General features: G+C 36.5%; 1 long non-coding RNA gene across 1 annotated transcript in view; it reads left to right on the plus strand.

Moving 5' to 3' along the window:
* Positions 1 to 13256, plus strand: part of LOC112908363 (uncharacterized) — a 102477-nt gene extending 89221 nt beyond the window's left edge. Inside the window, exons 6-7 of the long non-coding RNA XR_012001041.1 lie at positions 7765 to 7831; positions 10290 to 13256. This is a non-coding gene — a long non-coding RNA (uncharacterized lncRNA). The remainder of the gene's footprint in view (positions 1 to 7764; positions 7832 to 10289) is intronic.
* Positions 13257 to 24400: the final 11144 nt, after the last annotated feature.

The following is a 24400-nucleotide window of genomic DNA, read 5'->3' on the forward strand; positions in this document are numbered from 1 at the left end:
TTACTCTCTGCTCCAGAGGCAGCTACTGTGCTCATTTTTCTCACACTATAGATTAATGAAGCCTATTGTAGTACTTTCTATAAATATATTTGTACAGTATGTGCTCTTTTGTGTAAGATATCTTTCATTCAACATGTTTTCTTTGAAATTCATTCATGTTTTTGCATGTATCAGTAACCTGTTCCTTTTTATTATGGAATAGTATTCCATTATAAAAATATTCCAGTTTATTTATTTAATTGGTGGACATTTAGGGGTGTCTGTGGTGCTTGGAAATTATGAATAAAGCTGTGATGAGAATTCTTTTTTTTTAAATATTTTATTTATTTATTTATGAGAGATACACAGAGAGAGGCAGAGACAGAAGCAGGCTCCCTACGTGGAGCCTGATGCAGGACTCAGTCCTAGGAACCTGGGATCATGACCTGAACCAAAGGCAGATGCTCAACCACTGAGCCACCCAGGGGCATCTGTGATAACAATTCTTATACAAATCTTTCTATAAACATGTACTTTCATTTCTCTTGGGCAAATACCTGGGAGTGCTCATAGGTCATAGAATAGGTCTGTTTCATTTTACAAGAAACTAGATGACCCTTTTTGAATTGCTCATGCCATTCTCATTGAGTTTTAAAAACCATTTTTTTTTTTTTTTTTTTTTTTTATTTATGATAGTCACAGAGAGAGAGAGGCAGAGACACAGGCAGAGGGAGAAGCAGGCTCCATGCACCGGGAGCCTGATGTGGGATTCGATCCCGGGTCTCCAGGATCGCGCCCTGGGCCAAAGGCAGGCGCCAAACCGCTGCGCCACCCAGGGATCCCTAAAAACCATTTTGATTGCAGTGTGGAGAGGTTTGAAAGGGGTTAGGAATAGAAGCTGGGAAGCCAGCATTTTGTCCTAGCCTGTAGCCAGAATGTATGTGTATGTTTCACCCAGAATTTTTGTAAACTATTTGTATGATTTTTAATTGCTAGCAAAGCTGATAATTTACCTCAGAATGTGATAACTAACCACTGGAGCAGTTTCAACTGTGTACTTTGTAGATATGGAAAGAATTTAAAACACTTGTACTTACTGGAAAGAGCTCTTCATTTTAGAGAAGGCAATACTTGTAAATCATGCAGGGAAAATATTTGAGTGAGCCTGTGTGGTGTTGTCCATGTGAGTGATGAGGTGTCAAATAAAGATAATTTGTTTAGTTGCTGTTGTTTTCTTTTTTATCACAAGGCATATATATATTATTGTAAGATAAAATACAGATCAGAAAAACACACAAAAGAATTGTGTGGCTTCAAATTATTATAAACTGGACACTCTTTTAACTACCACTCAGATCAAAATGTAAAACTTTGCCAACCATTCCAGAAGCCTTCCAGGTGATCTGTTCTAATTACACCTATCCCTCTCCAAAGATGAACACTATCTTGGCTTTTATGGTAATCACTTCCTTCTTTAGAATTTTATATCATGTGGGTATGCTTTTTCCGATAATATAGTTGATTTTGCCTGTCTTAAAAAAATTAGTACGACTTTTATGTTTCTTTCATTCTATAGGCTTATCCTCTATCACATTCTTTGCCTCAGTTTATCTGTTGAAGAACGTAGGCCATTTAACATAAAGTGTCTTACACCTTGGACTTTTCTTATTGCATCCCGATGGTGAAGTTCAGCATTCTCTTTTATCTTTTGTGTTTCCTAGACATTGGCAGATGGGTTCAGGAGCTTGATCAGACTCAGATTTTATTCCATTGACCCATATGTCTGGTTCCTTTACTTTATCTGATGTTAGCAGACATTAACACTTATTGCCTCAAATTATTCATTCACTGAGAATTGTAAAAGGGTAATACTCTAATTCTATCATGGTTTTCCATTATTTTCTAAAATACTTTTATGAAGAGATGCTTCCTTCATTTACTGGGTTAGTTCTACTAGTGCAATGTATATAGAAAAGGCAGGTTAGATTTTTGATTAATGCCCTCTTTTTAAGTAAAGAATTGGAATTGGTTCCATATCACCCTCTGAAAGTGAATAATTAATTTTATGTATGTATGGGGGAGGGGGTTTGAAAAAGGTTTTTAAAAAATTCTCTTACCTACAATGCTAGCAATTGTGCTAGCATTAAAAAACATGGCTGTTTTGGCAAGGTATACATCATGAGTGTGTGTGTGTCACAGGAGAAACAAACTAGCACAATAAAAACATTGATGAATAATGGTATTTGGCTAATATAACTATTGCTCTTCACTTTCCACATAATAATTTTTCTGTAAAGCAAGGTAAATTACTACTGTTTGTCTGCCCTATGACATAATACATTGTATTAAATCACTATCCTTATGGAAGTTTCTGTCCTTGTGCTTATATAAGAAATTTTACTTCATAAATTACTTGGCAATAAAATATTGCAGGAGAAAAGAAAGTTAGAAATCATAGAGTTACTTCATTGAGTTAATATGTGAGGATCAAAGTTGACAATATTCTATTAATCTCACTTTATTTCTTTTTAAAAAAATATTTTATTTATTTAAAGATTTTATTTATTTATTCATGAGAGACATGGAGACAGAGAGAGAGAGGCAGAGACACAGGCAGAGGGAGAAGCAGGCTCCATGCAGGGAGCCCGACGTGGGACTCGATTTCAGGTCCCCATGATCACACCCCGGGCTGAAGGCGGCGCTAAGCCGCTAAGCCACCGGGGCTGCCCCTATTTATTTATTTATAAGAGACACAGAGAGGACAGAGACAGAGAGGACAGAGACACAGAGACAGAGACACTCCCACTATGTGGTACCTGAGGAGATACAAAGGTGGATAAAACATGCCCCCATTGTCTAGGAATATACATCCAAAAACAGTGCTACCCAAAGTGTGGGTCATGGACCAGTGTCAGTCCACATACGGTTTCTTATCCAGTCTATTGTGAAATAAGTACAGTGACTGAGAGTAATTTTTAAGAAATATATAACAGGGAGCCTGCTTCAGGACTCAATCCCAGGATCCTGGGATCACACCCTGAGCTGAAGTCATACTCTCAACCAATGAGCTACCCAGGCACCCCTCACTTTATTTCTTTCATTCAGGAAATAGAATAACTTCATCTCCAAAAAAATGAAAAAGAAGAGATGTACTTCCATGAAAGGCTGTCCTAGTGGCCAGACATTTTGGGGCATGAGATCATAGCCATAATCTGGGTCCATAGTTGTGGATCCCATTCAGGGTATCCTATTCTGGGTAACTCCTGTGCACCAGCACTTCCCTTGCCTCACTTCTTTTTTTATTTTTTCCCTGCCTCACTTCTTTAAAGACGAGCAACCATAAGAAAGTTTTGTTCACTCTCCAGTGGTGAAAAGCAGATAAAGTTAGCATGGCATACTTTTTCAAGCCCTAGATAGAATTGGGAACATTCTTAAGACTAAAAATCTTGTCCTCAGGAATTTTTCAGCTAACATCTTCTCCTTAGGTGGGGTTTGTAGAGACTTAAAATCATTGTTCTATATGTTCTATGCAATAATAAAGGGGTATAGGTATCCACCACTTTCCAAAAGTTTGCATTACCCCACTTTGTTTTTTTAAAAATTTATTTATTTATTTGAGAGAGGATGTGAGTGTGTGCATATGGGGTGGGGTGGGGAGTGAGCAGAGGGAGAAGAAGGAAGGTAATCCTTAAGCAGACTCCCTGCTTAATGTGGAGCCCCATTTGAGGCTTGACCTCACAACCCTGTGATCAAGACCTGAACCCAAATCAAGAATTGGTTGCTTAACTGACTGAGCCACCCAAGCAACCCATACTCTGTTTTGCTTTTATGAGAGGCCTACATTAGTCTCTGTTTTCACTAAAAGAAATCCAAAGAGGATTTTCATTTTTAGGAAAAACACCATTACTGTAATAGTGTAGATCTTCCATAAAAATGAAATAGACTAACATGAATTTTTGGAAATTTTGGAAATTGAATTATACTCTTTATTTTAGGCCATTTGGGCTCTCAGACACTTCTCATTCTCTTGGTTGTAAAGACTTCTAGCAGCCACTTCCATAATTGCTAGCATTTCAAATTCTGCACCCCTGCCCCCCTTAAAAAAAGCTAGGATTATTCTCAGTAACATTAGGAATCACTTTCTGTAAATAATCTATGAATTCTGTATGCAAGTTTGATGCAAAGTTCTTTGTCATTTTAGAGCTGAAATGGTTCTGTCTCTATTTTAGGCTTTGTTTGGATTATGTAACTGAACTCCTAAAGATGTCACCCTACTTAATGAAGTTAAGGTATAAACCTATGAAGTGAGAAAAAAATAACTACCATTTAATGTAGAAGAATAATTAGTGCTGCCATTATGAACCATGACTCTGTAGGTACTAATTCTTGTTGAGCTGATTTTAGCCAATATCTATTGCCTGAGTTTTGAATCTAAGTCTTTTCATCGGTTGTTTGAATTATTTATCACTGAAGCTGCTATCTATAAGTAGATTGATTAATCTAATTTAACTAGCAATCCATCTATCCTACCTGGGCCCACTCTGTGCTACCTGAGGAGATACAAAGGTGGATAAAACATGCCCGCATCATCTAAGAATATATATCCTAAAGCAGTGCTACCCAAAGTATGGGTCATGGACCAGTGCCATTCCACATACTGTTTCTTATCCAGTCTATTGTGAAATAAGTACAGTGATTGAGAGTAGTGTTTAAGAAATATATAGCAATTTAACAGAATAATTTATGTTGATTTTATTCTACTAGTAATTTATTCTTATTATATTTTTAAAAAGTCTGAGACAGACTGAAAACAAAAGAAAAAGTTTTATCCTGGTTTGAGAGTCACCTGTTAAAATACGTCAGACACATAAATAACTACAAGTAATCAAAAGATAATCAAGAACTATAAATAACTGATGACTAGGTTTCCTGTCATCAAATTAATCTCTGATTTAAATATTTTCTTAATATCATAAGTAGTTTATTTTTCTCTTTTATTATTTTTAATTGGGAATTGATTCATATACAGTAAAATCAACCCTTTTAAAATATACAATCCAATAGTTTTTGGTATATTCACAAGACTGTGCACTCCACACCCCTACCTAATTCCAGAACAGTTTCATCACCCTGAAAAGAATCCCCAAACCCGTAAACAGTCACTCCTCATTTCTCCATCTTCTTAAGCCTTGGCAAACACTAATCTACTTTCTGTATGTATAGATTTGCGTATTCTGGGCATTTCCTATAAAAAGCATCCTATAAAAATGACCTTTGGTGTCTGGCTTCTTTCACCTAGTGTAATACTTTCAAGGTTCATCCATGTTTTGACAGATATCACTAATTCATTCCTCTTTATGGCTGAATAATATTCTAATGTATTGACACATCACATATTGCTTATCCACTATTTTCTGGATGGTATTTTTAAAACACAATTTTTTTTATTATCTATTATTTTTAAATTTTATTTATTTATTCATGAGAGATACAGAGAAAGAGGCAGAGACATAGGTAGAGGGAGAAGCAGGCTCCCTGAGGGAAGCCTGATGTGGGACTCGATCCCAGGACCCTGGCCAGGATCCCGACCCAAGCTAAAGGCAGATGCTCAACCACCGAGCCACCCAGGTGCCCCCAAACACAAATGTTTTTAATTTTGAAATTCAAATTTATTTATATTTCCTGTCATTACTTGTGCTTCAGTTGTCAAATCTAAAAAACTATTGTCTAATCCATTGTCACAAAGATTTGCACCTAGGTTTTTCTAAATGTTTTATAATTTATCTTTAACGTTTTGGTCTTTGATCCATTTATTTATTTATTTTTTTTTTTGTCTTTGATCCATTTAGAGTTAATTTTTATATATTGGTATGAGTTAGGGGTCTAACACCATTCCCTTGCATGTGGCTAACCAGTTGTTACAATATCATTTGTTGAACAGCCTATTCATTTCTAATTGAATTGTCATAGTACCTTTGTAGAAAATCAATTTCCACGTGTGTAGGTTTATTTTTGGACTTTTAACTTATTCCATTGATCTTTATGTTTATCTTTATACAGGTTTTATTGCTGTAGCCTTGTAGTAAGCTCTTGTAGTAAGGTTTGAAGTTGGAAAGTGAAATAAGCAAACTTGTTTTTCATTTTCATGACCATTTGGCTCGTCTATGTTTCTTGCATTCCATGTGAATTATGGGATCAGCTTGTAAATTAAAAAAAAAAAAAAAGCCAACTGGGATTTTGGTAGAGCTTCAGTGAATCTATAGATCATTTTGGAGAGTATTGTCATTTTAACAATATTAAATTTTATGACCAGTAGAAATGAGGTGTCTTTCCATTTACTTAGTTCTTTAATTTATTTCAATGTTTTTTTGTTGTTTTTAGTGCACAAGTCTTGTATCTCTTTTAATTTATTTCTAAGCATTTTATTCATTTTGATGCTATTTTAAATGAAATGGTTTTCTTAGGGGCATCTGGCTGTCAGAGTCTTGTATTTAAGCCCCACATTGGATATAGAAATTAAATAAATAAAAGTTGAGAAAAAAAGAAATGGTTTTCTTAATTTTATTTTAAGATTGTTCATTGCTACTGTATAGGAAAGCAATTGAGTTTTGTATATTGATCTTGTATCCTGTAACCTTGTTGAAATCATTTATTTATTCTAATATTTGTGTATGTGTATTTCCTAGGGTTTTCTATATATAAGAATGTATCATTTGTGAATGGTTTTACTTCTTCCTTTCCAATCTGGACATTTTAAATTCTTTTTCATGATTAATTGCATTAGATAGAAATTCCAATGGAATATTGAATAGAACTGATGTGAACAGACACCCTCATCTTGTTACTAATCTTAGTGGTGACCCTTCTGTTTCAATCAGAGATATATAAGATGTGAGCTTTATCTCCACTGTGTTTTCAGCCCTCTCCTTCCTGTGAGGGTTCACTTTATGATTTTTTAGGCTATTCAAAATCACACTTTAAGATTCTAAAGGGTAATCCTTCATTTTATGTAAAGTATAAATAAATCTAGACTAGGATATTACAAATTATAATATGTACAATAATCTTTTAAAAATCCAGAAGATAATGTATAGAATGTTAGATTAAAGAGCTAGTTCTTTTATAATTTGTCATTCACTCTAAATTTTATTATTGTTACTATAATGAACTACTGTGAGCTAAATAAATTTCAGGACATATTTTAGAGGTGAACTGGGAGGGAGGGAAATGATAGTTCTTGGTTGTTCAAGACTTGCTTATTGAGCAAGTAGAATTTAGAATCATAGGATTTCAAGGTTGGAATTACAAGTCCACAAAGTTCAACCATTATCCAATGTTTGAATTCCCTTTACACTTAGTTTTTCTAAGTATGTATGTAACCTGTGATTCAAACCTCTGGTGAGAAGAAATTCTATCATATAATGCCACCCATTCCACCTTGAGCACTTTAGAACATTTGTTGTTTCAATGATCTAAACTTTTTTCTCATTAAAACTTTCTGCAGAGAGTGGTAAAGCAAGCTAAATAAGATTATTATTATCAGTAGTAGTGCAGTTAGCTAGAAGTTAAATTGAATCGCTCCCATATAATTTAAGAATAATAAATATTAATTCCTTTTAACTTAGAAAATGAAATTTGATGGAAAGTCAAATATAAAAAATAAACTGAATAGTATTTCTTTAAATTTATAGTCAATTTTTCAACTACTTAGGTCATAGTGATCATCATGTGCATAATAGGAGAAATTTATCAGTTAAGCATTCTTATTGAGGACTTCTGTTGTAGGTGCTGTGGATGGTGAAGAAAATCTCGAGATTCTGCCTTTTAATGGGCTTATAATTTCTTTGAACAGGTAAGATAAAAATAGAAAAAATATCTGAAATATGAGGACAATGACAGTATGTCCAATGAATGGTTAAAAGTGATAAAATATAGGGCTTCCCAGGAAGGTGAGGTACTGAGTGATCAGTGGAATGCACTGTAGAGTTTGGAGGGTCTGGGGATTGTTGGAGGACAGGACTTATCTATGGAGGATATCGGGCAGGGGATTGAGCTGTGCCTCCAAAGATGGTGTGATTCAGAACACTGACGATGAGGATGTGGATGAAGATGATGAGGCCATTTCAGGCTGAAGAGTGTGAGCACAGCCACCGAGACAAGACAGGAGAAGAATGCTTGCAGGGATGTATAAGAGTTTTGGGGTGGTGGTGGTGGTGGGAAGTGTTGACAAGGTGAAATAAGGGCAGATGGGCAGATGGTAGAGGGCCAGGGTAAGGAATTCAGGTTTTTGTCCTGCAAATGTTCGAGAATTAAAAATGAGTTTAGATAGGGTCATGCTGTGTTTCTGAAACTCTAAAAACCCAGAAGAAAAACCAAGACTACAGTTATGTAGACTTTGTGATTATTTCAGAATTGAAATGAAAGTCCAATCTATGTCAATAGTGGTGGAATAGGAGAGCAAGGCTGGGTGTTAGTGAAGCTATACAAGAAAAATCAGAAGAATTTAGCAGCTTAAGAGTCAAGGGGCAAATAACTCTCAAACTTATTGATAATGATTATTATAAGGCAGACATTTATATATTTCACATATAAGTATATATATGAATAATACATGTATGTGTAAAACAGAAACAGAAAGGAAAATTGTAAGAAACACTTAAACCTTTAAGTGTTGCCTGGACATTTCTATTTCATTAAAAATAGCCCAGTGTTAACCCACTCAGTGGACTGTTATCCCCAATTTGAGTACTATGTCTCAAGGGGTATGACTTAAAGGATATCACAAAGGTCTCTTTCCCTACGACCTTTTACTGATGTTGCACTTCTAGCACTAGAAATGAGCTTTCGGTTCTCTGTTAAAGAAAACATCTTTGGAATGGGGCTAATTTTTGCTAATCTTGTACTCGAGAATGAATGATTTATTAATTTTTCTGGAAAGCAAGTTGCGTAAGAGGGAAGAGTGGAGAAAAACTGGAAGACTGAAATGTGTACCTGAAAGGGACCAAAGGTGAGAGAGGTGCTGAGATAAATGTTACCTTAACCATTTTACCTAGAATTGACTGCTATATGTCCAAAATAAAAGTATTATTTCTTGCTAAGACAAGACCTTAGTGGTTCATTCTCTGAATGAGGAAGAAAGAATTTGGGAAGAAAGTTAAACCAGGATTGGCAAACAAGTCACTAATATATCATTTCTTAATTATGCAGATAAAGGATTAACCAGCACAGCTGGAAGATGGAAGACAGGAAGGGGAATGGTCTAGAATTACCAGAAGAGGAAAGGAGGGAAAATATAGGGTTTACCTCATATATATATATATATATATATATATATATATATAGAGAGAGAGAGAGAGAGAGAGAGAGAGCCTGGGAACCTGGCTCTGCAGGGGGAGGGACAGAGGGAGATAGAATGGCAGAGGAAGAAGCAGACTTCCTGCTGAGCAGGGAGCCCAACTTGGGGCTCTATCCCAGGACCCTGAGATCATGACCTGAGCTGAAGGGAGCCTCTTAATGTCTGACAGAGCCACCCAGGCGCCCCAGAGTTTACCTCTTTTAAGCAAGATGTGTTAATGGGCCATAATAACAGTTACTCTGGTCCTCAGGTTTACACAAGTTGCCTAATCTGGGTCCTCTATCTTTTGTTACCAAGACTCAGCCCCACCAGAGTAATCTGTCCAAATAAATCAACAGTTGGAGAATTAAGAAAATTGGTTCAGAGATCATCAATAGTTTTGTCAGGAGGACACAAGAGTCAGGCTGCTGGTAATCTCCTAGTGATTCTACAGATGGAAAAAAATCATATTGGAAAATAGGCTTAGAGAACATGTCTAAATTTGTGTGCATAGAGAAGGAGTCTGCTACCAAGCTTGAATTTTGCTGTGTTGGGGATGTTCTGCACTTCCATGATTTTGTCTGGCCTGAGGGGTTACTTATTAACAATGCACTTATTTGTACCAGGCCACTTTGTCAGTATGTAGAATTTGGCAGTTTAACCCTCAAAACAGGTGTTAATTTATTACAAAAGGTAACCAGTGAGTGAAGTCATATAATTTAAATGGATCACAATAGATGCATTAAATTTTATCACAGTCTGTTATCAGTTGTGTGAGACTACTTTCTCTGGAAGGACCAATGCCTGCAGAAGAAAGATCAATTTTCTTTTATTTAATAAATAGAGGCATTATATATTAAGTTGCAATTCAACCTTCAAGATTTCTACCTAAAAGTTTCTCTTTAATTTGAGAGTAATTTCCGTGGAACTGGAATAACCAGATGAGTTCATCTGTTTTCTCTTTATCAACTTACAGAGAAGGAGTCAGATAAAAGGATATGGCCACATTGCTTTCATCCCAGAATAACAACACTCAAGTGCCTGAGAAGCCCAACACAGAGTTCAAAGTCTTTATTTCTAGTCTCTGGTGAGAGTGTAAAAGGAAGAATGTGGGCTTGTTCTTACCTGCCTGAGATTGAAGAAGAAGGGAAGGGTGGGTGTGACCATCCCATCCCACCTAGTGACTTTGCCATTAAATCCTTGTATTATGCACAGAGTCCCCACATGCTCTAGACTGGTAGCAAGAGAATTTAGTTGGGTGGTGGGGATCAAGAATCCCCCTGAATGTTGTGCCCTGAAAAAACTTGTCATTTCTAATAATTGTGTAAAATAACATACAACTAACAGATGGCTGTGACTCCTGCTCCTCAACACAAGTGCCCCTCATTCTCTACTCCCTCACAGAGATAGAAGTAAATCCTATCTAAGCCACACTTGTGATGCTGCCAGCCTGGGGCAGAAATGAGAGTCTGCAGAAGAACCAGTGGACCACAGCACTGGATCTGGAAGTTCTGAGTCTCTCTCGTTGAGAAGCAGAGAGTACCTGTTTGAGATCTTTAGTGAGTAACAACACCTGTTTCCTCTGGCAGTACTCCTTCATCACTTCATTGATTCTGCAGTGAACCATACTCTAAAGGTTTTACCGGGGGATCTGGTCTGTGAACATTCACTCCTAGTTCTGTTTCACAAGAAGAGGTGTGAGAACTTCAAGATCATAAACAAATCAAATGACCACCTTGGAAGACTAATTCGCTGTCTACAGGACGATAGCATTTGCACATTTGATATGATTTCACAACCGTGATAAATAACTAAGAGTAGCATGGAACATGCAACCAGCCAATTGCTCAAGAATGACTTCAAGGGATTGCCTCTCCATCCTCTGAAACACTAGGCTGAAGAGTCCTGATTTTTGTAGCACATCCCTCTCCTTTTCTGACTTGTAGTCGGATAAAACATTGGGCTGTATACCAGTGATTCCTAACCCACCTGGTACAGTTATTCACAAAGGCATGGTGAAATGAGAAAAGTCACAAAATTGCGTGGGTTGTTCGTGAGACCAAGCTTATTGCATTTAATAGAATTTTTCTCACTTTAAGATTATGCTTTTACATTTAGGTGATAAAATATACTTCCTTCTAAAGGTATATTATGTAGAGTGAATGTGGATATATGTGTATGTGTGTGTGTTCACATGTGTATGTATTTAATGTACTTACTTGGCAAAGGAAAGTGTAAAAACCTATCTCTGGGAAATTTTACCAGTCTCTGAAGTTCCAAGATCTGGGAGCCACTGTTTCGTACAGTGTTTTGTATACTGGAAGTTAAAAGAGATAGAGTTCACCTTAGCTATTTCTTTAGAAAATTTAATTGATTTACTTTAGAGTAGATTTAAGTGTACAGAAGATGAGTAAAAGTACGGAGAGTTTGCATAAGTCCTCTTCCATTCACTCAGTTTTCCCTTAAAAATACGTAATGTAGTATCCATTTGCTACTAATAAAAGGGTATTCATCACGAAATTTCAAAAAGTACAAGAAATATAAAAAAGAAAATAAATGTAAAAAAAGGTATCGGTCATCTCACTCCAAAGATAGCACTAGTAAGTCTTGGTTGTGTATATGTACTGTTTTTTCCCCTAAATCTGTATCTAGCTATATGTGGAAGCTATCTGTATGTCTACATATGCCTCAATTAATTTTTTTTTAGAAACTTAGGAATCATATATATAGAGAGAACTATATCGTATACATATATTTCACTGTACATATATTGTATATAAATAGTTTTGTATCCTAGTCTTTTTCCCACTTAACATGGGAACATTATGTGTACATATTTTCAAAGCTTTACATCTTATTCTTCGGGAGATGATATTTAAAACTACACAGTGACTCATCATATGATAAGTGTTTTTTTAAAACGAACTATGTGCTATTTCATTCTACTCCTACTAAAATATGAACTCTAAGAAAGCAAGGATTTTAGTCTGTTTTGTTGTTTTGTTCATCAAAGATCCTTTAGTATATGGAAGAGTGCCTGGCAGACACATAACAGGAACTCCGACAACATTTGTTGCATAAATGAAATAATTGTATTTTGGAAATTTGTGTGATTTCATTAGCCAACTCTTTAGAGTCACCCAAGAACTTATAGTAAAAGTTATTGCCTGCTAAATTGGGAATTGAAATAACTGTGCAGTCTCAAACATAGCATTTTTAAGGAACTGAGTACTTGTGGCTCTCTCATAAACTTAGTGATGACAATATGTCTACAATTTAGGGTATTTCAGTGAAGGGGTAGTTTGGTGCCTGCCTTGCCTCTTCTCTTGAAAACAATAGCACTGTGTTGCCAAAAGGATGAGCAACACTGTTTGGATTATTATGAAAACAACTCCTATATGGCAGCAGTGATACCCTGATGATAGAGTCTCAGCTAGAAAATGCTTCTCAAGTCTTTCTGGGATGGGAATCATTTACCCAGAGTGATTGGTAAGGTTCCACAAATTTCCTATAGAATGCCCAGAAAACCAACCTCCTCACCATAGCTCACCTCAAATTCCCACTCATGCACTCAAGTGCTGTCATTTGTTTGTATCTAACAAAGTGGAGAGGAAGGGAATGGTAATGACTATACATTATTTAGATGGTGGATAGCTGGGAAGGGCCATTTACCAGGATATCTGGTAAGACTCTTAGATTCACCAAGGGGCAGGGAGGGGGGTGGGCAGACATAGGAGGCTTCTGACTTTAGAGCACAGACCTGAGGTAGAAGTAGTGAGAGGAGAATGCATTGTCAGAGTGAGAAAGCATGGAGTCAAGGCCTAAAACAAGTTTTACTTAATTCTCAGTCTTACTGAAAGGGCAGTCCTGTTTAGCACCTTAGTGTTCCATCGAGTGAGATCATAAATTAAAACCATCTCATTAAAAGTCATTTCAAAATTCATTAAGTTGTGGTATTGACTTAATTTTCCATTGAAAATGCTGGCTTTGTATTACAAGCTTTTAAAATTGCTTTCTAAGTAATAGATTTAAAAAGTCTGAGTAGGCATGTATCCATGGTTACAGCAGTAATGGTATCAAAAATTTCTGAAGATAGCATTTTTGTCCTAGATTTTTATAGAGTTTCTATTTATTAATCTTCCTTCTGTTTTGCTTCAGCCTTTCTATATGATATGATCACTTGTTTGCCAGGTTCTCTGTTGTTGTAAAAATGTTTAGTAACATTATTCAACACTTTTCCTTTCATTTCTCAATTCATATTTTTAACCAATATTTATTGAATATCTGTGAAGTACTTGAGAAATAATGGGAAATAGAAACCTTCAAAATTATAATCAAATATTGGACATAAATAAACAGGCAATTAAGATATAGCATAATATGTCTTGAGAGCAAATAGAAGAGGTACCTAATAAATCAACAGTAGAGGTTTTTGGCAGTAAGTGCCAACTAAGCTAGGAATGGAAAAGCTGAGTGGCAGTGGTGATGGAGAGTGGAAAAAAAGCATTTCAAGAGCAGGGAGCAGCATGTGCAAAGGCCCTGAAGCAAGATATTGCATGGCTGATCAGAGACCTAAAAATAACTTAATAGATTTAGTCTACCAAGTGAGAAATGAAAGATGAAACTGGGGTGGGGGGGGTGGGGAAACAAAGAGACCTTGTAAATCACGTAAAGGACATCATGCTAAAGACAATTGGGAATATTTGAAAGTTTTTATGAGTGAGTAAGTAGGATCAGATAGTCTACTTAGAAAGCACACACTGACTTCCCTCAGTAGAACAATTTGGTGAGGAGCAATTCACAAGGCAAGGAAAATTAGTGAGAAGATTCTAGTATAATCCAATTAAGAGTTGATGGCAGCCTGAACCCAGGATAAAGGCTGTGGACTTAGAGAGAGTAAACTAATTTGAAATCCATGGTAGGATCACCAGAATTTAGTAATAGATGGCCAGATAAAATGATTAAAGGAGAAAGCTATGAGAATGTTGTTGACTATCTTCATGTGGGTTTCCTCTCAAAACAAGTTTGAGATAAAGACTGGGGTTCAGAAGGCTTATTTTAGAGGTGATCCCAGGAAGTAAGAGTGGAGGAATGGAGAGAGTGAGTCAGAAAAAGAGAAAAGCCAATTTAGGAAGGAGGAAAACCAAAAATGTATACATTTACTGAGCTGTTTATTGCTGCAAAAACTGGAGCACAAGCTTTGAGAGGGATCTGCTTTCTTTCTTTCTTTCTTTCTTTTTTTTCTTACCTTTTTATTTTTTATTTTTATTTTTTTTATAAATTTATTTTTTATTGGTGTTCAATTTGCCAACATACAGAAAAACACCCAGTGCTCATCCCGTCAAGTGCCCCCCTCAGTGCCCGTCACCCATTCACCCCCACCCCCCCGCCCTCCTCCCCTTCCACCACCCATAGTTCGTTTCCCAGAGTTAGGAGTCTTTATGTTCTGTCTCCCTTTCTCATATTTCCTACCCATTTCTTCTCCCTTCCCTTCTATTCCCTTACACTATTATTTATATTCCCCAAATGAATGAGACCATATAATGTTTGTCCTTCTCCGATTGACTTACTTCACTCAGCATAATACCCTCCAGTTCCATCCACGTTGAAGCAAATGGTGGGTATTTGTCATTTCTAAACCATGTTGAAAGCTCCTCGGAAGCATCCCTCTGGATCACTGGAGATGACCTTTATTTCTGGACTTTCCTCTCTTTGGTTTGTTGTTGCCTCCAGGGATAACTCCTCTGCACTTGAGAACTGCTGAGCAAGTTCTTAGAATTTTGGAGAAGACTCCAACACACAAAATTGGAGAGAACTACTTGAGGTGAAACTGGTGTTTGAGGTGGGTGAAGGAGTTTGACATGGGGCACAAGTAGCATCCACCACGGTGACCATGCTCCTGGCTTGGGCAACCAGATGCCCTAACTTATGGTGAATTCTCAAAATAGTTTTGAGACACCCATGCAGTGAGATCGAGCAAGAGTGGGATATGACCTGGTGATTAGAGATGACACCACAGTAATGAGTTTAGGAGCCACAGCCTAATCACAGGTCATGCATGAATTTGCTGGGGTTGCCAGGCAAATTCTACAGACTGAGTGCCTAAAACAACAGAAATGTACTTTCTCACAGTTCTGGAAGTTGGAAGTCCAGGACCAATGTGTTTGCAGGGATGATTTCTTGTGAAGATTTTCTCCTTGGTTATCTCCTTTATCTTCATCTTTTGTCTGTGTCTACCTGTGCCCAAATCTCCTCTACTAATAAGGACATCTGTTATATTGGATGAAGCCCACTCATATGATATCATTTTAATGCCTTTACCTTTTTAAAGACCATTTGTAGTCACATTCTGAGGTATTGGGCATTAAGATTTCAACATCTGAATTTTGAGGGGACACAATTCAGTTCTAACAGGTAGTAACTGACACAAAGGGAATAGACAAGCTTATTCAAGAAAAGAGGAGCTAGAACAGAGTTCATTTATTTTTAACTATTATTATTATTTAAGACTTTTCTTTTTAATGTTTTTTATTTATTTAAGTAATCTCCAAATCCAACATGGGACTCAAATTCACGACCCTGAGATCAAGAGTTGCATGCTTGGGCAGCCCCGGTGGCGCAGAGGTTTAGTGCTGCCTGCAGCCCAGGGTGTGATCCTGGAGACCCTGGATCAAGTCCCACGTCAGTCTCTGCATGGTGCCTGCTTCTCCCTCTGCCTGTGTCTCTGCCTCTCTCTCTCTCTCTCTCTCTCTCTCTCTCTCTCTGCATCTCTATGAATAAGTAAATAAAATCTTAAAAAAAAAAAAAAAAGAGTTGCATGCTCTTCCAACTGAGCCAGCCAGGGGCCCCAGAAGAGGCTTTAGAGGGATACCACCATTTAATGGGAGTAACACGAACTGCTAGCAGGACCCACATATAACATTAACAAAACAGACTGATAAGGAGTATACAAAAGTAGAAGAAAAATAAGGTGAGTGTGGCTTCGTGAAAGACAAGGAGGGTTGTTTCAAGGAGAGAGTGGTCAGCCGGTGCCAAATGCTGCTAAGAGGCCTAGCAAAGGAGGGATACAATGAGATAGGTGAGCCTGAGGATTGGTAATTGAAAAGAAGACTTTGGCAGGGAGAAGAAGAGTGTTGGCTCCAGCATGGCATGGAGTATGTGGATGGGTTTGAGTGCTGCTGGGAAGAAACCGAGGACCAGGAAAAGGCTGAAGGTATGGGAGAGAGAGGAGACCATTGGTGAGCAGTGCCTCAGGTGTAAGGAAGGGATGAGGGTTTGTAGTTCAGGTACGGAACTGTCTTCAGATAAATGTAGAGATGCCTCTTCCATTTGTATAGGATGGAAGGAGGAAATGATGGGAAATCTGACTGAAGAGTAAGGAAGGGTGATTAAGAGGCAGAGTTTTGAGGGAGAGGGAAGATAGTTGAATTAAACCAAGGGTTGACATAATATTTCAGGGATGCCTGGGTAGCTCAGTGGTTGAGCGTCTGCCTTCAGCTTAAGGCATGATCCTGGAGTCCAGGATCAAGTCCCACATTGGGATTCCTGCAGGGAGCCTGCTTCTCCCTCTGCCTATGCCTCTGCCTCTCTTTCTCCGTGTCTCTTGTGAATAAATAAAAAAAAATCTTGACAACAAAAAAAGCAATGCAAATTGCTTTAACAAAAAGAAGTAAGATTTCATAAAATGGAATGCAAATGTATTTTTATCAATACTTATTGTATTGTTAAATCCAATATCACTTTTCCTTGAAATTGCTGGAATTTTCTTCATGAAATTAGTGAGTTAACATAATTTTTAAAAAGATGAGGCTAGTGGAAATATGAAACACAGTATTCATAAAAGTATTGGTCAGCCAATATTGTTAATATATATATATATACACACATAAGTGATTAATATACTATTGTTATATTACTCCTAATTCCAAAAAATAGCTTGAAATAAAATTAATAGTGCTCTTTTTCTATAGAGGCCTCCATAGGAAGTGTAATAATGTACCTCTGATATCTTCATTAGCAAAGATTCAATATCTTGAATTTGCTCTCTTATCTTGCTGTTACTGATATGCAGGGCAATGAGAAAATGGGAAGACAGGTTTATGTGGCTATAGATGATTAGCCACAGATGACTGTGAACTGTCACATCATAGACTAATGTGAGCATAGTCTTGTTCACATTGTAGATAGTACACTTTATGAATACGTTTAGCAGTGCTCCTTAATTTTCTCTTTTTACCAGATCGTTACGCTAAGTTTCTGCTGCTCCTCAGAGCACTGACCAGAGCAAGGAATCTTCATTTATTGCATTTGTTTGCATAATATATCTGATTTCATACTCCTCATTTATAAATTGTCATAATATGCAGGAGGAAGTTGTTTTTTCTCATTTAGTATAATCAAGATAATAATCTTAAATGTCAATGAAATTATAAGGTAGGTTTGATGATGGGTGATTTTAGTGGAAATTAAACTGATTTGATCAGTTTGCATTTTCTCATTTACCTACTTAGATGTCACAAGAAGGCCCATTAATTCATAAGTCACTTAGTTTCCAAATCTGTAAGATAAAAGTTAAAAAAAATTGCCTTTCCCCAATACATAGGATGAATGCGAAGATTAATAACTGTTAATAGCTTTTGAATGTATAATATAAAATAATGATGTCATAGTTTACCTTAGGGTGTGATATTAGTGATAATGTATGATTGCAAAGCATAAATCACTTTTTATCGTCTTCAAATTCCTGAAAACTGCAACAAATTCCATATGAAATTTCTATCATTCATGATTGAGTACTTAAATCCCAATAGAAGCTTTATGTATCACATGTAATTAATACCCTAAAAGTAAATGCATTGCATCATTCAACAAAATATCACTAAGGACCTACTGAGTGCCAGGACTTGGAGGGTGCTAAGTGAAGACACATCAATTCCCTGTCATTTTGGAGCTTAGATTCTAGTGAGAGAGATAGACAATAGCTAAATTAAGAAATAAACATATACTATTATTTGTTTTGAAAAAAAAGTTATCTTGATAAAAATGGTATTTGAAGACTGGTGAGAGGGGTGAGGGTATTGACCAGAATGAGTACACTAGAAGACAGGAGGAGGGTAAGTAATGGCAACACTTAGAAATGACTCTAAAAAGACATTTCCTATAAAAAAGGAAGTGCAGGAATAGGGTGCTAGCTTAAGGAAGATTTAGGGCCAAGGGAATTTGTAAGTGATAAAAGATAATGTTTTCTGCTCATGGGAATGATCTAATACAGAATGGAAATGATCTATTAGTTTTCCAGGGCTGCTGTTCCACAAAGTGAGTGGCTTAGAACAACAGAAATTTGTTGTCTCACGCGATTCTGGAGGCTAGAACTCTGAAATCAGATTGTTCACATGGCCCTACTCCCTCTGAAACCTCTAGGGGAAATTCTCCTTGCTTCTTCCTAGCTGCTGGTGGTTTACTAGCAATCTGGCATTCCTCAGCTTGCAGCTGCACAACTCCAATCTCTGTCTTCATCATCACGTGGTGTTTCCCTGTGTGTCTCTGTTTTCACATGCCCATTTTCTTCAAGACACCAGTCATATTGGATCAGGACCCACCCTACTCCCATGTGACCTCCTCCTAACTAATTCCATCTGCAATGACCTGATTTCCAAACAAGGTCATGTTTTGAATTACTGAGGGTTAGGACTTCACTCTGTCTTCTTTTGAGGAAAACAATTCAACTTATAACAAAGAGTGTGATAGCTTGAGAGATTTATAGGGTGCAAGGAACTCTTAAGGAATAAGAGAATGCTTTTTGCTTGGGTATGATCTAGTACAGAGAGAAAAACCGATGATGTGGTAGGAGAGAGAAGGTATAACGTGGGGACAAAGAACCTGAGTAAGGAAAAGAAGATATGATCCATTGTTCCAGTGTAGGGCTGGTCCTGAAAAAAAGCCTAGAATGTTCATTTGCTCTACCAGAGGGGAAAGTTGTTTAAGAATTCAGGTAAGGGTGGGCTATAGATTTGATGTAGGAAAGTAATTTTCTCTTTTGGGGGTTAAAGAAACAAATGTTCCTGATTTGAAATTCAGATCAATGTCATAATCGCAATTAGTATTATTTTAGGGAACCGGGGTGGATATGACAGTACAGTACAGCGCCACACACACACACACACACACACACACAAACACACGCACATGCACACGCACACACACATCTTTATGCCTTTAAGCTAGATACTCTACATATATGACCTACTCTAATTCTCACAATATTTGAAAAAGGCATCTCCTGGCTAAAGATCTTCTTTTTCTATATACCACAAAGGTTTGGATTAAGTAGTAAATATGTTCACATAGTAGTCCAGAGGTTAACTAATAGTGCCTTGACATGTCAATTAGTCCTGTGAAGGTTGTAATGTAATAAGTGCAAAGTTGAAAAGAACAGTTTAACCTTTTTTAAAAGAAATATTTAGGATATAGATTAGTGAATATTTACCAAATAAATCCACTTTATTAAAATCATTGTTGGGATGCCTGGGTGGCTCAGTCAGTTAAACATCTGCCTTTGGCTCAGGTCATGATCGTAGAGTCCTGGGATTAAGCCCCAAGTTGGGGCTGAGCAGGGAGCCCACTGAGCAGGGAGCCTGCTTCTTTCTCTCCCTCTGACGCTCCCCTTGCTTGTGCTCTCTTTCTCTGTCAAATAAATAAACAAAATCAATGTTTATCAATGATCAACCATGTTCTATAAATGACAGGATCAAGTGGTCCCAAACCAACCAAAGCAAAAAGTCCCTCTTTTGTCTTTTCAAATGTTTAGGAACTCCATATTATTATTTTTGTCATATGTTTTAGATAATAGTTGGTAGAAGAATCCAGGCCAAGAAAAGAAGTGGAAAAAAAAAAAACCCCAAATCAAAAAACAAAATAAAAAAACCAAAATGAAACAAAGGAGAACCCATTCTAACAGTTCTAAAAGAGTTGCAGGTAGAAAAGTACCATGAACAAGCACACTTGGATTCGTCATAACCCACTTAACCGGCTGGTCAAACACTGCAGCTTCTTTGTACTTTGACCTGGCTTCTTGGCAAGAAGCCCAGTGACAAGACACTGTCTCTCTCTCTCTCTTTCTTTCTTTCTTTTTTTTTTTTTTAAAGATTTTATTTATTTATTCATGAAAGACGAGAGAGAGAGAGAGAGAGAGAGAGAGAGAGAGAGGCAGAGACACAGGCAGAGGGACAAGCAGGCTCCATGCAGGGAGCCCGACGTGGGACTCGATTCTGGGTTTCCAGGATCAATTAAAGGCGGCGCTAAACTGCTGAGCCACCGGGGCTGCCGGACATTGTCTCATTTTGTTTTTTTCTCAAACATACATCAATTTGTTAGCAAGTAGTGCTTTTTACCATCCTTATCAATATTTATATTAAAAGAAGATTAAAAATTTGAAATATATGCTGCTTATGATTTTATGTTGGTCTTTGTTTGAAATGAGGCAACATTTAAAAACCAATTTGCCTTTCTGTATTTGGCCTATCTTTGATTTAAAGGGACTCCTAATATTTAAGAATGTAAACTATATGTGAAGAGTTCTGGTGAAGGCAATGAATTAATTTTCCAAATGTTGACTTGTTAGAATTGAAATGCCAGTTGGCAATTCAAAGACATATTATATGACCAAAATAACATCTGTAAGAAAAAGATGGCATTTGGCCAGCTACATATGAATCTGGATGATGCAGTGAAAATGCTCTTATCTTCATAGTAGGCCTCCACCAGACCTGTCCCATACACCAGATTGCTTCAGAGTAATTATGTTGCTGTAGTAACTGTAGATTTGAGAGAGCAAATTACAGATATTTTGTTGATGACATTGGAGCTGTAGTCATAAATACTGAGTTCTAAAGTTTCAGCAGGGATTTATCTGAGTAAAACATGACAGTCATATAAATGTTCTCTAATTATCTTAAAACCCAGGCATCTCTGAACCTACTTTAGAAATGGTTTTAATATGATCTAGTCTGTGATGGTGCCCAACCCTGTTCTTTGGTTCTATTTCTACAACAGATCCAAGGGCAGTGGATGCAGACAGTGGTACTATGGCATACCTCTTCCTTTTCTAATCCCAGCCATTTTGCTAGTCTTATTCTCCAGAGTTGGTCAATGGATATTATAAATCTCTTTTAAAATAAAAGAGCAGAAAAGACATTAAGTTTTATTAGCTTCACTTTCTGTCTGAGCTCTCTGGTATGACAAATTTATTTTGGCTCCAAATTTATTCCAAGATTTTTCTATCTTCTTTGAAAATTTAAATTCTAGAATCACAAAATGATGTAGAACAAAGTAGGCAGACACCTAATAGAAATAATTTTGCATTATAAATATTAAAAACTTGAACATACTATTGGTAAAGTCCTTTTTATATTAACTTTCAGTGGATTAAGTAGGAAGAAACAAGTTGGAGAAGTTACTTATTCTAATTTTATATATTTTAGATGAAATGCTTTATATTTTTTAATTTTAAATTGTTAGTTTTATTTAGGTGTTTTAGTTTTTAGATATTTGATAACATTTTAGATTAAAATTCTCTAAAGTAATTATTATTTCTATGTAATATTTTATTTCATTATTATTTTTTAGGAATTTAGTGATTCATCACTTCCACATAACACCCAGTGCTCATCACAAGTGCCCTATGTATTCCTATGAAATATTTTATCTAAATATATAATATTTAGATAAAAACTTGCAAAGTGGTTACCGCTTAGAATTTTTTTGGCAATTTATTATATCTTAATCATTTAGATTTTAAGGTTTTAGACTATATTTTTCCTTTGTTTGTAGGAGGGAGCAATTGCTGTTGGAAAGTTTTATGGAGCATAAAAATTCTGACGGAGATTTTTCCCTGCTACATGTTGAGTTTGCTGACTCAGTTTTTATTCTTTTTAAAAAGATTTTATTTATTTATTCATGAAACACACACACACACACACACAGAGACAGAGACATAGGCAGAGGGAGAAGTAGTCTCCAGGCAGGAAGCTTGGTGTGGGACTCGATCCCAGGACTCTAGGATCATGCCCAGAGCCAAAGGTAGACGCTCAACTGCTGAGCAGACCCGGGTGTCCCTCAGTTTTTATTCTCAGTGTGAGTCTGTAATTAACCTTATCAATAAGGAAAAGAAGAATTATATCCTCAAATTAAAGGAAATCCCACAGACATAAAACCCACAATGGGAAAATTTCACCCCATCTTAACATTGGCTTTTCAATGAAAAGTTGTGCATATCCTCATTCTTCTTAACTCTCTAACTTTTCATTTTGTTGATACTGTTTTAAAATTAATATTAAACATTTAATTGTGAAATGATTTTGCAGAAGATTTCGAAAATATAAAAAAATCATAAAGAAAAAATTTCATATTTCCACCATCTAGAGATGATCAGTGTTGATAAATTTATTCATTCAAGTCTTTTCTATGTGCACAGTGATTAATTTATTTTTCACAAAAATGAATTCAAGCTCATTTAAGAAAATTAAGATGATCTCAGCAACATTTTCCCATAACATTTAAAATAATGAAAACTGCAATTAAAAAGCAACGGTCATAGGGTGAGAGCTCAAATACATAATAAACCCTCAAGTTATCTTCAAAAGTTAAAACAGTTTAGAAATCACAGTTTGGAGATTAGATTCCATTTTTAATAATAAAACTAATTGAGAAGTGTCAAATGAAATAAGAACTTAATTCAGTATGTGCAACTCATTTTATCAAATTTATATCATTATAGAATATCCCCCTCTACTGTCCTTTTCTCCTCTCCTCAAATTCACAAATGATAGAGAATCAATGATGGAGAAGGAATCCCTCTAAACTCTCTATTTTCCTGGAATTAACACCATTATAGCAAGTCTTTCTTCTTTAGAAGAGAGAAACCTAAGCAATAGTTATGGGGCTCTGGAATAAAGTATCTACTTATTCCTACATATAATAAGCTTAAAAACTCATGGTGCTTTTGTGTGAATAAATATTTAGGCTTTTTTTTTAAAGATTTATTTTTATTTATTTATGATAGACACACAGAGAGAGAGAGAGAGAGGCAGAGACACAGGCAGAGGGAGAAGCAGGCTCCATGCCGGGAGCCCGACGCGGGACTCGATCCCGGGACTCCAGGATCGCGCCCTGGGCCAAAGGCAGGCGCGAAACTGCTGAGCCACCCAGGGATCCCCTAGGCTTCTTTTAACATGAGTTTTTCTTATATCTAACTGAGTTACCAAACTTCAGTGGAAAATATATTTTTCTGTTATGAAAAAGAGCCATCATGGTTTGAGTAGCTTGAATTACAAAGCTATGGAGATCCTAGAACACACCCAAGGGCCATCAATTGTCCAGTGGTTGTCTATGTCTTCCTCCAGACAAAGCATTTCTAGAGACTGTGCATGCAACTTAAAAGACCTTGGACATCAGTGAACCCATAATTCTCTCAGTGGCATCAGATTTTATGTCTGGAGAATATTTCTTCTATCATAAATACAAGTTGAAAACTACTCTACAGTTCTTAGGCTACTAGGATATGTTATTTTTAGATAGCAAGTTTTCCATATATTCTAACCATTATCTTTCCCTGCAATATCTATCCTACTTTTATTTCATTTTTGTGTAAATCATACTTTATCCCAAGTACATTTATCCCCATTAAGACTTTCATATAAGAGTGGATCATATTTGAGTGTAAAGTCACAGGTATCAAAGCTTGGTTTTTCATTTTTGTGTGCCAAGAATAATTTTCCTCCTTCTGAAACATACCAAACAAAGGCATCAAAACAAGAAATAGAACTAGAAAACATTAAAGTTTCTTTGATAAGGTGACAAACCCCATCCAAGTTAAAAAAAAAAAAAAAAAGCAAGCAAGCAAGCAAGCAAGCAAGCTCTCTGGACCATGTTTTGGCCCTACAGAGAAGCAATTTTCTATCTGGAGAAGATGAGCTTCCTGGCTCATTTGATGTTGTGTGCCTCAGAGAGACAAATAGTGTCATGATGTTGCAAACTGCTGAAAATGACATCTCAATCTAGTTTGGAATTTTAGTATTCCTTAGCTTTGTA

The sequence above is a fragment of the Vulpes vulpes genome, chromosome 4 (genome assembly GCF_048418805.1).
Source record: "Vulpes vulpes isolate BD-2025 chromosome 4, VulVul3, whole genome shotgun sequence".
Classification (NCBI taxonomy): domain Eukaryota; kingdom Metazoa; phylum Chordata; class Mammalia; order Carnivora; family Canidae; genus Vulpes; species Vulpes vulpes.